The 15,006-nt window shown below is 45.4% G+C and overlaps 1 long non-coding RNA gene across 1 annotated transcript in view; it reads right to left on the bottom strand.

Annotated features, from left to right (window-relative positions):
• Positions 1–13,634, bottom strand: part of LOC144313918 (uncharacterized) — an 87,267-nt gene extending 73,633 nt beyond the window's left edge. Inside the window, exon 1 of the long non-coding RNA XR_013379568.1 lies at positions 12,942–13,634. This is a non-coding gene — a long non-coding RNA (uncharacterized LOC144313918). The remainder of the gene's footprint in view (positions 1–12,941) is intronic.
• Between the last annotated feature and the right edge of the window lie 1,372 nt (positions 13,635–15,006).

Here is a 15,006-nt window from a genome sequence, read left to right as displayed (position 1 = left end):
TGCTTCTCCCTCTTCCTCTGTTCCTCCCTCTGCTTGTGTTTGCTCTCTCTCTCTCTCTCTCTCTCTCTCTCTCTAATAAATAAATCAATAAAAACTCAAAAAAAAAAAATTGGGGGGTGCCTGGCTGGCTCAGTCAGTGAAGCATGTGACTCTTAACCTCTAGGTTGTAAGTTCATGTCCCAGGTTGTGTATAGAGATTACTTAAAAAAAAAAAAAAAATCTAGGGATCCCTGGGTGGCGCAGCAGTTTGGTGCCTGCCTTTGGCCCAGGGCGTGATCCTGGAGACCCAGGATCGAATCCCACGTCGGGCTCCCGGTGCATGGAGCCTACTTCTCCCTCTGCCTATGTCTCTGCCTCTCTCTCTCTCTCTCTCTGTGACTATGATAAATAAAAATAATAATAAAATAAAAAAAATAAAAAATAAAATAAAATAAAAAATCTAAAATAATTGTATTCATAATCCTGATACAGTGATCATGGAAATTATGATTAAAATAATTTTTAAAAAAGCTAGTTAGATACCAGGCACAGACATTTAGACATGCCATTAACCTGGGATTGTGTCCTGGCCTTTTGCAAACATTGTACTGACTTACACACACACACACACACACACACACACACACATACTCACAGTGTTAACGTCCACACCTACTGGGAGTCATCTAAATGGAAAAAGGAGACTCATTCTCTGAAAAGTGTGAGAGACACCCTATTGGAGATTTAACTGATTTAGGGGTGAGCCATGGAGAAAGGAGGTCATTCTATTAGCTAAAGCCAGGGGTGAGGCTCCCATTCAGTCAGAAACCACCCCTGCCATTCCCACATCAGAAAGGTTTATCTGATTTTTCTCACTTACAAATGTTGGCAGAGCATTAAAAGTCAAGACAGCAACAGAACCTCCAGCTGGGCACGCTGTTACTTGTCAATGACCTTTTCCACCTTTTTTTTTTTTTTTTTGAAAGATTAAAACAAAATCTTACCTTCCCCAGCTGCTTTTTTTCAAGCTCACTTATCAGAAGTAATAAGGGACATTAAAAAAATCAGTATTTCCTGGACCCTCAAGATCCCATAAATAAATAATTTAAAGGGCAAGTGAAAAGTTGAAGGAAATGTTCCCCACACATGCATAGGGCTACAAAGATCTAAATATGTCTATTATACAGCGGCTTGAAGAATTTGAAAAGAGAGAGACAAGTAAACTACCGTAATAGAGTAATGGGGAAAGGATATGAAGAGATCATTTGGGAGCAGAAAAATACATATGGTGTTCAAAGAAGCATGAAATAGCATGCACTGTTTCACCTATCAATTGCTCAAATATTAAAAATACGTTAGAGCACGCAGTGTTGTCCCAGACACGCAGATGTGGACCCTCTCGAATGTCATCGGTGAGAAAAACAAATCGATACCAACTTTGCACAAATCAGTTTGCTCATTCCTATGGAAAAGCTTAGAAACGACAAATCCTTCGGTCCAGTAATTCCACTTCGAAGGCTGTATTGTAATACAATCGTTCTGCGTATACTAAAAAAATTAACCTCAAATATTCCTTGTTAATCTCTGACCAAATATTTGAATAATCTGGTAACAGAATAGCATATAGTATAGACTCAGCTTTGTAAGAAATAATATTTATCGGTATATAACACATAGTTAAAAAAATGAAAATATGTGCAGCAAAGAGATCATTCCAGAATGGTGGAATTTTAGACAAGTCTATTTTTTTCTCTCTGATAACCTAAGAGGATTATGTTTTCTTTAATAATGATGCGTTATGACAATAGATTTTTGTTTTGTGAAATGAAAAGAAAGGTGGTTTTCCTTGCTTTGTGATGAAAATATAAATGCTTCTAGGAGAAGTCAGTGAAAGTGATATAATTATTTGGTATGGGAAGTGATTCTGTGATGTGTTGACTTGTAATACAATGACACCACTACAGAACAAAAATACTCATTTTCATGGAAAGAATGAGAATGTATAGAAAGTCATGAAAACAGTACTTTCCTGCCCACGTGATACAACAACGAGACTTGTAGGTTTTCTTCTTCATCCTTCACTGCCCAATTTCTGTATGAGAATGTTGATTACTTTCCAGGAAAACCTATTCTAAATCCAGCCCCTATGCCTTTTACAGGTACACTGAATAGCTTCTGGGAAGTGTTAAAATAAAACCGGACTATCCCATGATCTAATATGTTGAGGGGAAAAAAATCATCACCTGATTTGCATCCAAGTATTATAGATGTACAGACATAGACAGAAGCACAAAAAATCTAGAAAAGCCACCTGTGGATGGTAAGTTTTCGAGTAGTTTTATTTTTTTCTGTTTTTTTTTTTTTTTTTTCCCTAATTTACAACCTCCCCCCGCCAAAAAAAATGCATTATATGATCTGGAGAAAATGTTCAATGTACCCTCAAGGGATAAAAAAGAAAGTTTACAAACAGGTAGTTCTGCCCATGGTTGGCAACTTTCATATGAACACGAAACAGCATTAGCATAACGTATCAACAGACTAGTTTATAGAGTCTGTAATAATCCCACAGAAAGTGGTATCAATACATCACTTGAGAGCAGGGATGTCAATATACTTTTTTTTCCCAATTGGGTATTTGACAAATGGTTTTGTTTAAGAGCTCCTCCCTAGATAAATAGGAACACACCAAAATCTATGATAAGATAAAGATGGGAGTGGATTTGCCCTCCACCAAGGGCAGGGTGCTGAGAGATAAAGTTTTTGCTCCACCCTCAGCAACTCCCTCACCAACCAGTGTATTTGGAAAGAAAGAGCTCCCAGTGGAGGAAGAAGTGGAGCTAAGCTGTCTTTTGGCTGCTTCATTCCCACCTTGCCATCTTCAAATCCTCCAGGTTCTTACCTTTTCAAAGATTTCACACTGTCCAGCAAGGATGCACATCCCTAACAGAGAAGAGTCCATCGAGCAACACTTCAAAATAGACCAAGTGGAACAGGATCCGTAGGAACAGGATCCAAGGCTTCTGTTCCAGCAGGAGAGGGTGGCTTGCAAGCTGAGCTGGGGAACCTTCTCCCGGTGGCCCCTCCAGGCAGCATTTAGGGGAAAATGCACATGCTGGCTTTATGTCTTGCTGCCTGGGTGATCCCAGGCAAATGACCCGAGTTCTGTTCCCTCCTAATTTTTAATGCATTTACTTCCTAAGGCAGCGGTGAAGAGGTACGGGGGATGGGTGTTCAGCGCGGAAGCTGGCCCATGGCAGGCACCCAATCAGCTAGTCACCCATTCGGTTACCGACATGCTCCTGCTGCGGACGCAGCTTTGGAAAACCACAGGTAAAATTCCAGTGGTCCTCATCACGCCGGTATCACCCGGTCACCGGTAAGTAGGAACAGCAGTTTCCGATACAAGAAATTTGGATAAAAAATATCCTTTGGATAATCTAAGAGCCTTCAGGAAAAGATTCATAATAGGATCATCTCCTATGGCAACTTGTGCTTTTCACTCAATGCAACTATGATATCACCATATCATTAATCAACTCTTCAGAGAGACTCTTCTCTAGGGATTATTTCTTCAATACCATGTCCACATGCACTGCAATGCAGCCCCGGTCTTCTAGAGGCTCAAGGCTGCCCTGAGTTTGTCCTGGGCCATCTGTGGGCCTCCCTTGTCATTAACTCCTCTACACAGAATGGGGACACACAGTCTTAGCCACCGAGAGCAAAGCCTGAGCACCAAAAACATGAAAAGAGCCAAACCCCCCAGAACCAGGCCTGGAGAGGTCCTTGCCACCTGTCCCCTCCCGCTGCTGGTCAAGGTGCAGGGTGGCCACAGGGCTGGGACCAGGGACTGCGACCCGCTGTGTGCATTGGTTCCAGATGACCTGGGTGGATACCACCACAGGGGGTGCGACACACCTGGAACCTCACACCTGGTCGGGTGCCAGGAAGCAGGTAGCAGGTAGCAGGAGTCTATGTTAGAAGCAATTTGGATATTAAGAGCTCTGGATCCAGGGACTGGGGGACTCAGTCTGCTGAGTCTCTGCCTTCGGCTCAGGTCATGATCCCAGAGTCCTGGGATGGAGTCTGCATCGGGCTCCCTGCTCAGCGGGAGTCTGCTTCTCCCTCTGTCTCTTCCTCCTGCTTCCCTTCCCGCCCTCTTGTGCTCTGTTAAATAAATAAATAAATAAATAAATAAATAAATAAATAAAACCTTAAAAAAAAAAAAAAAAAAAGCTCTGGATCCTTCCCAAAGATTTTTCCATCTCACCACAATGAGTAAAAATTAGTACGTGGTGACACAATCTAACACCTAATTAAATAATGTGTTGTGTTGTTCTAAGAACTCATTGTTAATGAATGGAAGCAGAGTAGGTAGGTAGAGAGATGGATAGATAGATGATAGATAGATAGATAGATAGATAGATAGATAGATAGATAGATGAGGGGAGCCTGGGGGCCACAGTCTGTTAAGCGTTGACTCCTGGTTTCGGCTCAGGTCATGATCTCAGGTTGGTGAGATCCATCCCTCACTCAGCAGAATCTGCTTGAGATTCTTTCCCTCTCCCTCTGCCTTTCCTGCTCATGAGCTCTGTCTCTAAGAATAAATAAATGAATCTTTAAAAAAAGATAGAGATATATATCTAATACATATAAATATATAAATAGTATAGACATGTATATTAATATATAAAATATATATAAAATTATTTTATGCTAAATTGAATAATGTTTGCTAATTATCTCACAAGTCTTTGTAGTGTTGTTCGTTCCATTAAATACGAGAATTCTGTATCACTCTTTAGTATCATCTCTCCTCGGAGTCTAAGCGCACGCAAAGCACACAGTAGGCCTTCAGCGAACACACGACTGACTAAACGCGCCGTGGAGAACAAGCTGCTTTGGCACCTGGTATCTGGAGGCTTTCTCTGCTGGTAAAATAAAGAGATGGATACTAAGAAGACAGAACGACTTAGGAGATCCCAGAAAAAAAACGTAGAGTCATCTAAACTTCACTAGCTCAATAATGGAAGTGTACAGAATGAGACTCAAAAGGAAAGGAAGATAAGAGAAAGGAAGGAGGGAGAAGGAAGGGGGCCCAGATGAGCAGCGAAATAAAAATTCAAATATGATTTTATTGTTTCTTCCAGTAAGTGGCTGGGAATAATAGAACAGAGCAAAACTGGAAGAGGGGAGTAAAAGTAACTCAGCAAAATAAGAGTTGTTGGTTTTGTTCTGCTTTGTTTTTTTGTTTTTAATGGCAGTGTCTTAGATGAGGTCAGGGAAGGAGCTGATGGACGTATAGACATGAGGTGTCTTGCACACGGAGACGCGGGGCCAGATGCATTGCGACGCCAGCCTCCGCTTCAGCAACTTTGAGAGGTTTCGTATAATTTTGAGAGGTTTTGTATAATTTTGTCCAGAGGTCTGGACAAACAACCAAACAAGAACAAACAACCAAATAAGAATCAGGGAACAGCATCGCCCCCTCCCCACCAGGGGAGGAAAAATCTGGATGTGCAGCGTCCTCACTCACGCGTCTGGACAAAATGACTTCAACGTCAGACTCCATCGTCACACTTCCAAAAGCGAAAAAGTGAGGAAGGCTGCATCCTAAAACCTCTTACAACCTGTCTTCAAGCCCAGAATTGTTTACGGCAACTGTCTCTCCGTCTGGCTAAGGTCTCAATGATTTCTTCGTTGCAAAATACAACCGCAAAAAAAATCCTGTCGTTATCTTCACTCGTTTTTCTCTGCAAAATTAAACGCTGCTAGTCCGTCTCTTTGTTCTGAAACCCGCCTTCCTGTCTCCACATCCTTGAACTTGCCTCTCTCTCTGCTATTGCACGGTTTCCCTCTTTCTTGGAATCCTTTCCCCCTGCTCATCCTTAGGAGCGAGAGCTCCCTAGGTGATCTCCTCACACATTTTCCCAGGTGATCTTTCCCATCACCATAGTTTTGTCACCAGCGGTTTCCATGGAAACACTGAAGAACCAGGCTGGTCTATAAGGAATCCCACAGAAGAAGGCACACACGTTGATGCTGTATCGGGGTCACTTGCTCGGGCTGCATCGCTCTGTAGACACCGCTGTCTCAATAACCGGATGTGCTTTATGGGGAAAAGGATATTTCTGTTTCCATGTTTCTCCTTCTGTTGGTTCAGTAATAAATAGGGGATTTTTTGTTTGAAAAGGTAAATAAATGTGTCTCTCTACCCCAAAATTTACCCCTTAACCAGTGTCTATTTTTTTTTCAAAATCGTCCACCATCTACCCAACTGCTCATTCCAGAAAATCCAGAGTTGTTATTGCCCTCCGTATAACAATTGACCATAAAATCCTCTCAAAATGACCACTATAATATCTCTTGAATCCTCTATTTCTCTTTCCTGGTTTCTTTTTTTTTTTTTTTTAATTTTTTATTTATTTGTGATAGTCACACAGAGAGCAAGGCAGAGACACAGGCAGAGGGAGAAGCAGGCTCCATGCACCAGGAGCCTGACGTGGGATTCGATCCCGGGTCTCCAGGATCGCGCCCTGGGCCAAAGGCAGGCGCCAAACCGCTGCGCCACCCAGGGATCCCCCACTTTCCTGGTTTCATATCATAATTTATTCTTACATGATTCTTTTCCATTCCATGGAAATAGTCCAAGTGACCTACCTGCCTTCCACTTTACCCCAATGTTAAATATTCCACTCACCAGAGTATCTTTCTAATCAACCATACTTTTGATGATGCCTCTCTCCCCCATTAAAATATTTCAATCCTCCTGCGGTCTTCAAGATAAAGTCCAAATTACTTAGCATGTCAGTCAAGGTATTACTGGTCTAGCACCTGCCGATTTTCCCTCTTACCCATCTCTAACCAAGAGGAGGTCCTTAAACACCACAAGCCTCTCGCATCTGGACTTTGGATATGATGCTTCCTCTGTGTGGGAAGTTCCCCCAATTTCTTAGCTTCGTTTCAACCAGATATCTCCTTTTTAAAAAAAAAAAAAAATCCAGACTGCTCTACAATGTCAACACCTCTAGGAAGATTTCTCTGCAGTCCCTATTTCCAGTTTGAAATAGATCGCCATCCCATGAGCTTGTCGGCACTCTTTCCACATACCACTCTTATCTGTAAGTTGGATTTTCATTACGAATTTTCTTACTTGGCTCCGAGCAACTACTCCCACTCAGGTTATAGGTTATAAGCTCCATGAAGGCAAGAAATGCACTTAATTTGGCTTATGCACCAGCCGCCTATCACAATGGATGGTATATGGCGTGCCCTCCATAAATGCTTGTTCAGTAAATACACACATGAACGAGTAAAAATATTTTAACCTGAGGAAAGAAACCAGAAAATCGGCAAAGCTTTAAAGGAAGGCTGTCACTGGTTACTTAGTTAACAGATGGGTGGAAATTTGGCAGAGGAAAAAAATTTCCAGAGTTTGTGTCCACTTTACCCAAACCAACTTCAACTGATAATGAAGTTTTAAGAGAAAAGCAACATACGCATTCGCTCGGGATTTCTCTTCTAGTAGCTCAAAATACCTGAAATGGGTTGAGTAGCAAGAGTGTCTAAATGTGTTGCTTAATAAATTACCACTCTACAGAATAAGCGTCTTTAGCATAAGCACCTAAGACAGAGTAGCTATATCCAACAAATATTTCAATAATTTCCTGCCAATAATCTGACAGCTTTGCTCTATTGCATTTTGCATCCAATACTGCTGATGCTATTTATTTATTTATTTATTTATTTATTTTAATGATTTTTTTTTTTTTCAGTCTTGAACATTTTGGTAACTCCTTTTTAATCTTGAGTATGTAAAACTCACAAGCAGATGCTTAGGTGAGGGTCTTTTATTTGAATTGTTTGGTATTTCTGTAGATCTTTTGTTGGATTAAAAGCTCATTTCCTTAGATTTGAAAAATACTGTTTTATGCTTGTAATTTCTATTTACTTTTCTTTGGACAAAACTCTTACTCATTTTTTTTTTGTTTATCTTTCCCGGATTAGATGTCCATCTATTGTACCTTTCCCTGTCATTTTTCTCTACGTTCATATTTTTCTCAATGAGCTTCCAGACTCCTGTAAATATCTATCTTGACATTCTGAAATTCCCCCATCACTATCATATAAGAAGTAGGATTTATGAGAGGAGAGGAAGGTTGAAACAATGACAGTGCCTTGCATAATATCTTTATCAATAATGCTGATTGGATTAAATGTGCAGGAAGGAGAGCCATAAAACAGCTTCAAGGAAGAGGGAGGAAGAACAATTAATTATTCACACCAGGAACCTCCATGAACATTGATTGGGCCACTCACCGCCCAAGTCAGGTGTTGCAGATTTGGGATGAAAAAGGCTTTACCCTTGACCTCCAGCACTGATGCTTAACATTTCTGCCATCCTTTGTCATATTAAAACAATTCCAGGCTTTGAATAAAGCTCATTAAATTATGATGTAAAAATGTCATTTGACTCCTCAAAAATCTTCCCGTCACTACCCATCTTTATAATCCATCGGAACGCTTATCACCCACCAGTCGGGGACTTGTGTCCTTTCATTTACTAGTATTTCCACGAAATCTCATTCACAGATTTCTTCAAGCATGGGTCATTCACACACGCCCCATCGTTCTTCAGACATTCCAAGCTGCATGCTGCAAAATTCCTAACCTTCAGAGAAAAGTTAAATTATTTTCCAAAGTTCTTCATTCCTCGTCACAATCTTGTCCCTATTGCTTGAGAACAATTTACTCCAAAGGAGTAAATTAGAGGATGTGATTGGCTTTATTAAGTGAGTCACGACCAGGGCAGCAGCCCTTCTAGCGAGTGGAAGCGACGTCTAAAATACAAGGTTTTTACAGGAAGGAAGGACGGGCAAGAAGTTATGAGCAAAAAAAAAAAAAAAAGTTTCAGGTGAGATCACCCTCCCTGAGGGGGAACATTAGGAGGTCTTACATGCAGCTGACCTCATACTCCTTCAGGGGGACAGTAAGGGGCCGGGACAGGTGACCTCACCCTGCAGACCAGAAAGGTCCCGGCTGACCAGTTATGAGACATTCCTGGGGAGGCCGAAACTGCAGGGAGCTCAGCAGGAAGCCCCAGTTCAGTGACCTGACCTCCCATGAGTGCTCCGTTTGGGGCCTGTGGTTTTCTGCTTGATACTATACACATCTTTTCACTTTAGTTGCATTCTCAAGCAAATGATGGGGGTGAGAGAGAAAAGAAGAGGGTCCTTCCTCGAGCCCCTCGGAAGCCTGGTTCCTTATGTCAGTCACAAGGAAATAGAGCAAGAGCACTGGGTTCAAACACGAGCACCTAACGGCCAAGAGTACATCAATCAGCATCAAAAGGGCCTTAATATCAAACTCAGAAGGGTGCATGCACCCTTCCCCAAAGCATCCTTCTGCTTAAAAGTCTATTAGACTTGGAGGGTTGGGAGGGCAGGGTGGCTCAGTCGGTGAAGCATCTACCTTCCGCTCAGGTCATTATTATCTCAGGGTCCTGGGATCGAGTCCTGCATCGGGCTCCCTGCTCGATGAGGAGGCTGCTTCTCTCTCTCCCCTCCGTCATGCTCTCTCTCTCTCTCAAATAAATAAATAAAATCTTTTTTTTAAGTGTATTAGACTCAGAAACTAGCCCATGAAATAAATATGACATCACTACCACTCTCAGGACACCCGCATCCCAGAGATTCATTCACAAGTAGAAGGAGCATGGATATAAAATCACAAAGAAAATATTTACCTTAAAGGAATAATGAAGTTGCAAACAGTCTAATACCCCTCAACATGGAGATGATAAAATGCATTAGATTTCATGTGTTTGTCTGGTTGTGTGTGGGGGGCACAGGGTTCCCTCACTCCACCAAGCAAGGCTCCACGCCGGCTGGATGTGCAACAACTCAACTCAACTGTGACACCGTCTCCCTGGAGATGGGTCAGACGCACAGGCTGAGGGCTCGGCCCATAACTCTGCCCCCAGCGCACACACTTCAGATGCCAGTCGGAGGTCCAGGTTGTCGCCTGTGCTTCCGACCCTCAGACTGAAGACTGGAGGCTCCCACAGCCCCCTCCTTGGGTTCATTTGACTTCCCAGTGGCTCATGGAGCCCAAAGAAACCCTTCGCTTGCTGGATGAGCGGTTTATCCTGAAAGGATGCAGCTCAGGGGAAAGCACGAGGAGCTTTCATATCCTCTTGCGGGCGGCTTTCTCCCAGGATCTCCACGTGTTCGCCAACCCAGAACCTCTCCTAGCCCCTTCCTGTGGGGTTGTACAGAGGCCTCACTACAGAAGCATGACCGATTGATTAAATCTTTGACCATTGGTGATTGATTCAATCTGCAGCCCCTCTCCCGTCCAAGGAGGTCAGAGGGCTGTGATGGAGAGTTGCAGCCCTCTAATCACTGGGTTGGTTCCCCTGGCAACCGGCCCTGTCCTCAGGTGGGGTCCGAAAGTCATCTCATTAGCCTAACAAAAGACACCTTGATTGCCCTGATCGCTCGGGAAATTCTGAGGGTTTTCGGAGCCCTGTGCCAGAAACCGGGAACCAAAGACACAATTCTTACTGTAAATCGCGTTATCACAATATCCATTCTGCAGTGTCACATGTCACAGTCCCAAACGTGCTCCTGCGGAGTCTTATCCACGGATTTGAGAGGACGCTCCTGATATTTTACAAGACGCTCCAAAAAGGAAGTAAAATAAGACTTTCTGATAAAACTGGGAAAAGGAGAAAAAAAAAATGGAAACCCCGGCAGGATCCCCAAGTAGGGTTAATGTTGCGTGCTGAGTTGTTTTCTGTTCTTCCCCTTTATGTTTTTCACTGATATTTGGAATGAATATATACTTTGTCCAAAATATCTAAACATCTATAATTTACCCAATGAAGTGCAGAGACATTGGGGTTTGGGGGCACAGCCCTAGGCGGGACCCCGACACTCGGGTCCTACTTCTAGATCAGTGGCCAAGACATTTAGGAAAATCACTTAACCACGTGAGTCTGAGTTTCTCCACCTTAAAAATAAACAGGTTGTTGAGTTCGCTAATGGTTATAAAATTTGGATTGATGGAGGTTTGAAACTTGTACCTCCCCGTGGTATCTGCCCACCCAGGATGCAATGTCCAAAGAAACCATCAAATGCTCAAATGCACCCACATAGCAGAGGGGGGGGGGGAGGGCGGCAGCCATGTGATGCTGCTGCTTAGGAGCCTCTCAATCTTCACCAAGCTTGATTTGAAATAAAAGGACTTATTTTTATTTCGGAATGGATGCCCTTTTTTTTTTTTTTTTTTTGTATCTGGGAAGGGACACCCGATGACGCCAGCAGCTCCTGACGGCATCCACGGCCACCATGCGTGGCTGACTCTCTCAGTGCTGGTTTACGAACCCTGATGAGAACCACTGGGGTGATAGGGCACGTGTCTATGCGGGTGGAGAAGAGCAGTCGTGCTCACAAGACTGAGGACAAGGGAATCCCCTTGTGCTGATGCAAAGGCAAGGACGCCAGAGTGCCCATGACAGGAGATGGAGGAGCAGGCAGGGGTGCAAGGGCATCCAGCAGGCGCTGGGAGGCCCACACCAACCAGAGTGCGCCGCTCATCCCCGAAAAAATCCAAAGACAGAGAAACAACTGGCGGTGAAACCAGAAAGGAATTTGTTTCAGTGAGGCCAACACTGGGAAGCCAGCAGACCGAGATCCCAAAGATGGTCTCCAAAGGGCTGAAAACACTCCCAGGTTTATAAAGGAAAATGTGGGGCATGGATGGGTGGGCACACGTCCACGGATTGACAAGGTCAAGTCCATCACCGTCTTGGGGTCGATCCCGGGCTGGTCTTCCTGGCTCCGGGCAGTCCTGGCTGCTGTTTCGCTTCCCCCAGAGAATGCTTTGGGTCCAGGGTCTTCCACTGGAGCCCAGACCCAAGCTGGAAAGAACCCAGCTGACAAGTTTTGGGTCAGAATGGATCCCACTCTCAGAGTGCGGGTCCTGGAGACCAGCTGCCCTGGCGAGGGGGGTGCAGCCCCGGGAACCAGCTGGGACCCTGGGCCGAGGGGGAATCAGAACACATAGAGGACTGGCCTGGGGCTCAGCCAGGAGCCCACGCCGTAGCCTGGGCATGAAGGCCCAAGACCAGGCTGTGCCCACGGTGCCAGGCAGGATGCAGTCAGCGCTCGCTCGCTCCCAGCTGCAATGCTGGGTGCTCGGCGGCAGCAAGCCCATGGGAAGCCTGAAGACGTGCTTCTGAACCCCACGGGCACAACAGGTAACTTGTCCCCCCACCCCCACCCCAAATCCCCCATCCTGCTGCACACATCATGTTCCACTGTCTTCCTGCCTGGGAAGGAAGGGTCCCCGGATACACCCAGGCTGCGGGGGTGGGGGCCTGAATGAGTCAAAAATGGGGACCTGAGAATGTTCTCCAAGTGGGGCTCTGACTTTCACCCAGTTTGATTTTCAGGAATGACACTTGCTTTATTATGTAAACGAAAAGCGATTTTTTTTTGCATTCCCTCGGGGCATGATCCGTCTTCTGTCTTCTGCTTGCCCAGGAGCCATGGGAGTTCATAACCTGGAGGAGCCAGTGGGCAGTCTTGAATCTACGCACTCGCGTCCCAGGGCCGATGAAAACAAGGCCTTTTCCTGGGTATTGTTCCATGGGGTTAGCCGCAGTTTCCAAATTTATGTGTCTCATTGTTAGCACAATGTTCTACGTTCAACCCCTAGTAAATATTTTTGCAAGATAATATTTAACGATAAAGGCATTTTGCTCACTAGACCTTTCCCGGCCAACAACTGGAAGCTGACCTCTCACTTGCTGAAAGCTGAGCAAACAGTCGTGGTGGATATTCTCATCTGTCGCTTCTGAAGCGCCTTCCTTTTCCAATCTGCTAGGAGCGAGCTTCCTCCACCCAGCCCCCCCCCCCCCCCCCCGAAAACAAATGTGTCCCGAAGTGAAAGCTTCTTACCCAGCTCGGTTTTTGCTTCCTCTTCTGAAACGCTCCTCCGACCAGCAGAAAGCTGGTTTCCTCTGCACCAGGGGACGGTTGGCGTCGGAGGTGGACAGGGTGCCGTTTGGGATCCCTTCCTCTCCCACCGGCGTGAGGGGAGAGGAGATCCCCGAGCGCCCAGGGCTGTGACATGCCATCACAGAGGACCCCCTCGCCAGGGGGTCAGGAGTCCTCGGGCGCCCTCATGATGTGCCATGACTAGGCTCCCAGTCACCTCCCTTCTCTGGGCATCAGTAGCCCGGGTGTCGAACCAGGAGCCTGCCGTGACACGATTTAGGCAGGCACGGGTTGTAGGGTTGTACGCACACAGCCGGCAACCACTGCAGGCAGAGGTTTTACAAAAAGACCCAGCTTGCGTAGATTTGCATCACGGAGGCCAGTCCTGGGAGCTCACGTTCCGTCCTCCAGGGACGTGGACCTTTGGGAGACAAAAGTGCAGCCAAGAGCCCAACACACAACCGTGTGCTGATTGGGTGCAGCGCGGTTGTGTGTTCCCACAGCATAAAGACCCTGTGAGGGGCACGTGGCCGCCCCCATGCAGCCTGTTTGTTTACTAAACACCCCGAGAGGCCCCGGTGTGACCCAGTGAGTCCTTTACAGCTCCCACCCGGTAGAGGGGTAGAGACGTCAGCTGTGAGGACCATCTGCGGTTGGTTTCCTTCTATTTAGGGACCCGACTGACTGTTTAGAAGGGGCAGGCAAATTCCAGTGCCTATGCTATGGAGAAGGCACCGTTCCCAAAGTGGCTCCATGACTATTTTTAAAGTCACAGCTAATAATTTACCGTCTGACACCCTGGGGCTTGCCTGGGTCTAAAAATAGCTGTTCTTGAGCCTGCGGCCCGGGTCAGGGAGCGGGGTTGACAACAGGGGAGCTGCGCGGAGTCGAACCTGAACCATCAAGAGCACACGACAAAATCGAATCCAACCAGCCGAGATCTGATTTTTCAAAGATGGATGTGACAGTCGATTTTCCATTAATTAGATTTGGAAAGATAGTTTAAGGGTAGAAATAAATGACAGGCAACCGGACACGTCCTTTGGGCTTAAGACTGGGCCTGAAATCATGTTAGCTCACCTCTTTAGCAGGGGTCGAGCGACACCAGAGAACACGGTTAAGGCAAATGGCCCACTTAGGGCTGACAGCTGCCCCTCGCCCCAGCTGGCAGCCCAGGGATGAGGTCAGGGCCCCCCAGGGGACCAGCTCCGCCACAGGCAGACTTGAAATCCTGGCTTCTCCACGAGCAGGGCACTCTACTGAGGGAGTAATGCGGAAGGAAACAGAATGGCTGGCCTTCCTTTCTCCCTGGCGCAGAGCGTAGATTACCTGGCCCCGGGCCCGCGGAAAACAGCTCTGTCCAAGTACTTTTCTGAGAGCTGATATTTATTTAACAAAGGAGCTAAAATTTCTTTGTATGTTTGGGCTTGAATTTATAAGGAATATTTGAATAACATACGTATGCTGAGAACGTCCCGTGACCAGTACAGGAAAGACAGCTAGCTCAGAAGGGGGAGTTCAAGCCCTATGTTTTTTTGTTTTGGGTTTTGTTTGCTTTTGCTTTTGCTTTTGCTATTCTTCCTTTGGCAATTTTGTAGTCACATTTATTATGCTTTCTTGTGGGTACATCGAACCCCCTATCTACCCTTCTATCTAGCTACCTATCTATTTTGGGATGGAGAAATTAACTGGGGGTGCAGAGGTGGGCTCAGGTTGCAAGTAGATTGCTTCGCACACTTTCCTGTTAATATATTTTAAATTCTCAGCTATGTGCAGTGGAGTATTGAACCTACACATACAATGAATGTTCAGTCCTTCGGTGGCAAGATATTAAAAGGAGGGTGGGGATGGAAGAAAGACAGAGAGAGAGTGCGCACGAGCGAGCATGGGTGGTTTGATTGATGCAGCTAGACTGAATCTTCATCCCGAAACGAGAGAAAGAATGCCTCCTGTGCACCTGTTAATCCTCTGCCCTCACCTTAGCTCAGGCTGCAGGAACACACAGAAATCACCTTTGTACAGAGGA

This window comes from Canis aureus, chromosome 5 (genome assembly GCF_053574225.1).
Source record: "Canis aureus isolate CA01 chromosome 5, VMU_Caureus_v.1.0, whole genome shotgun sequence".
Taxonomy (NCBI): domain Eukaryota; kingdom Metazoa; phylum Chordata; class Mammalia; order Carnivora; family Canidae; genus Canis; species Canis aureus.
This window is presented reverse-complemented; position numbering and strand designations above follow the sequence as displayed.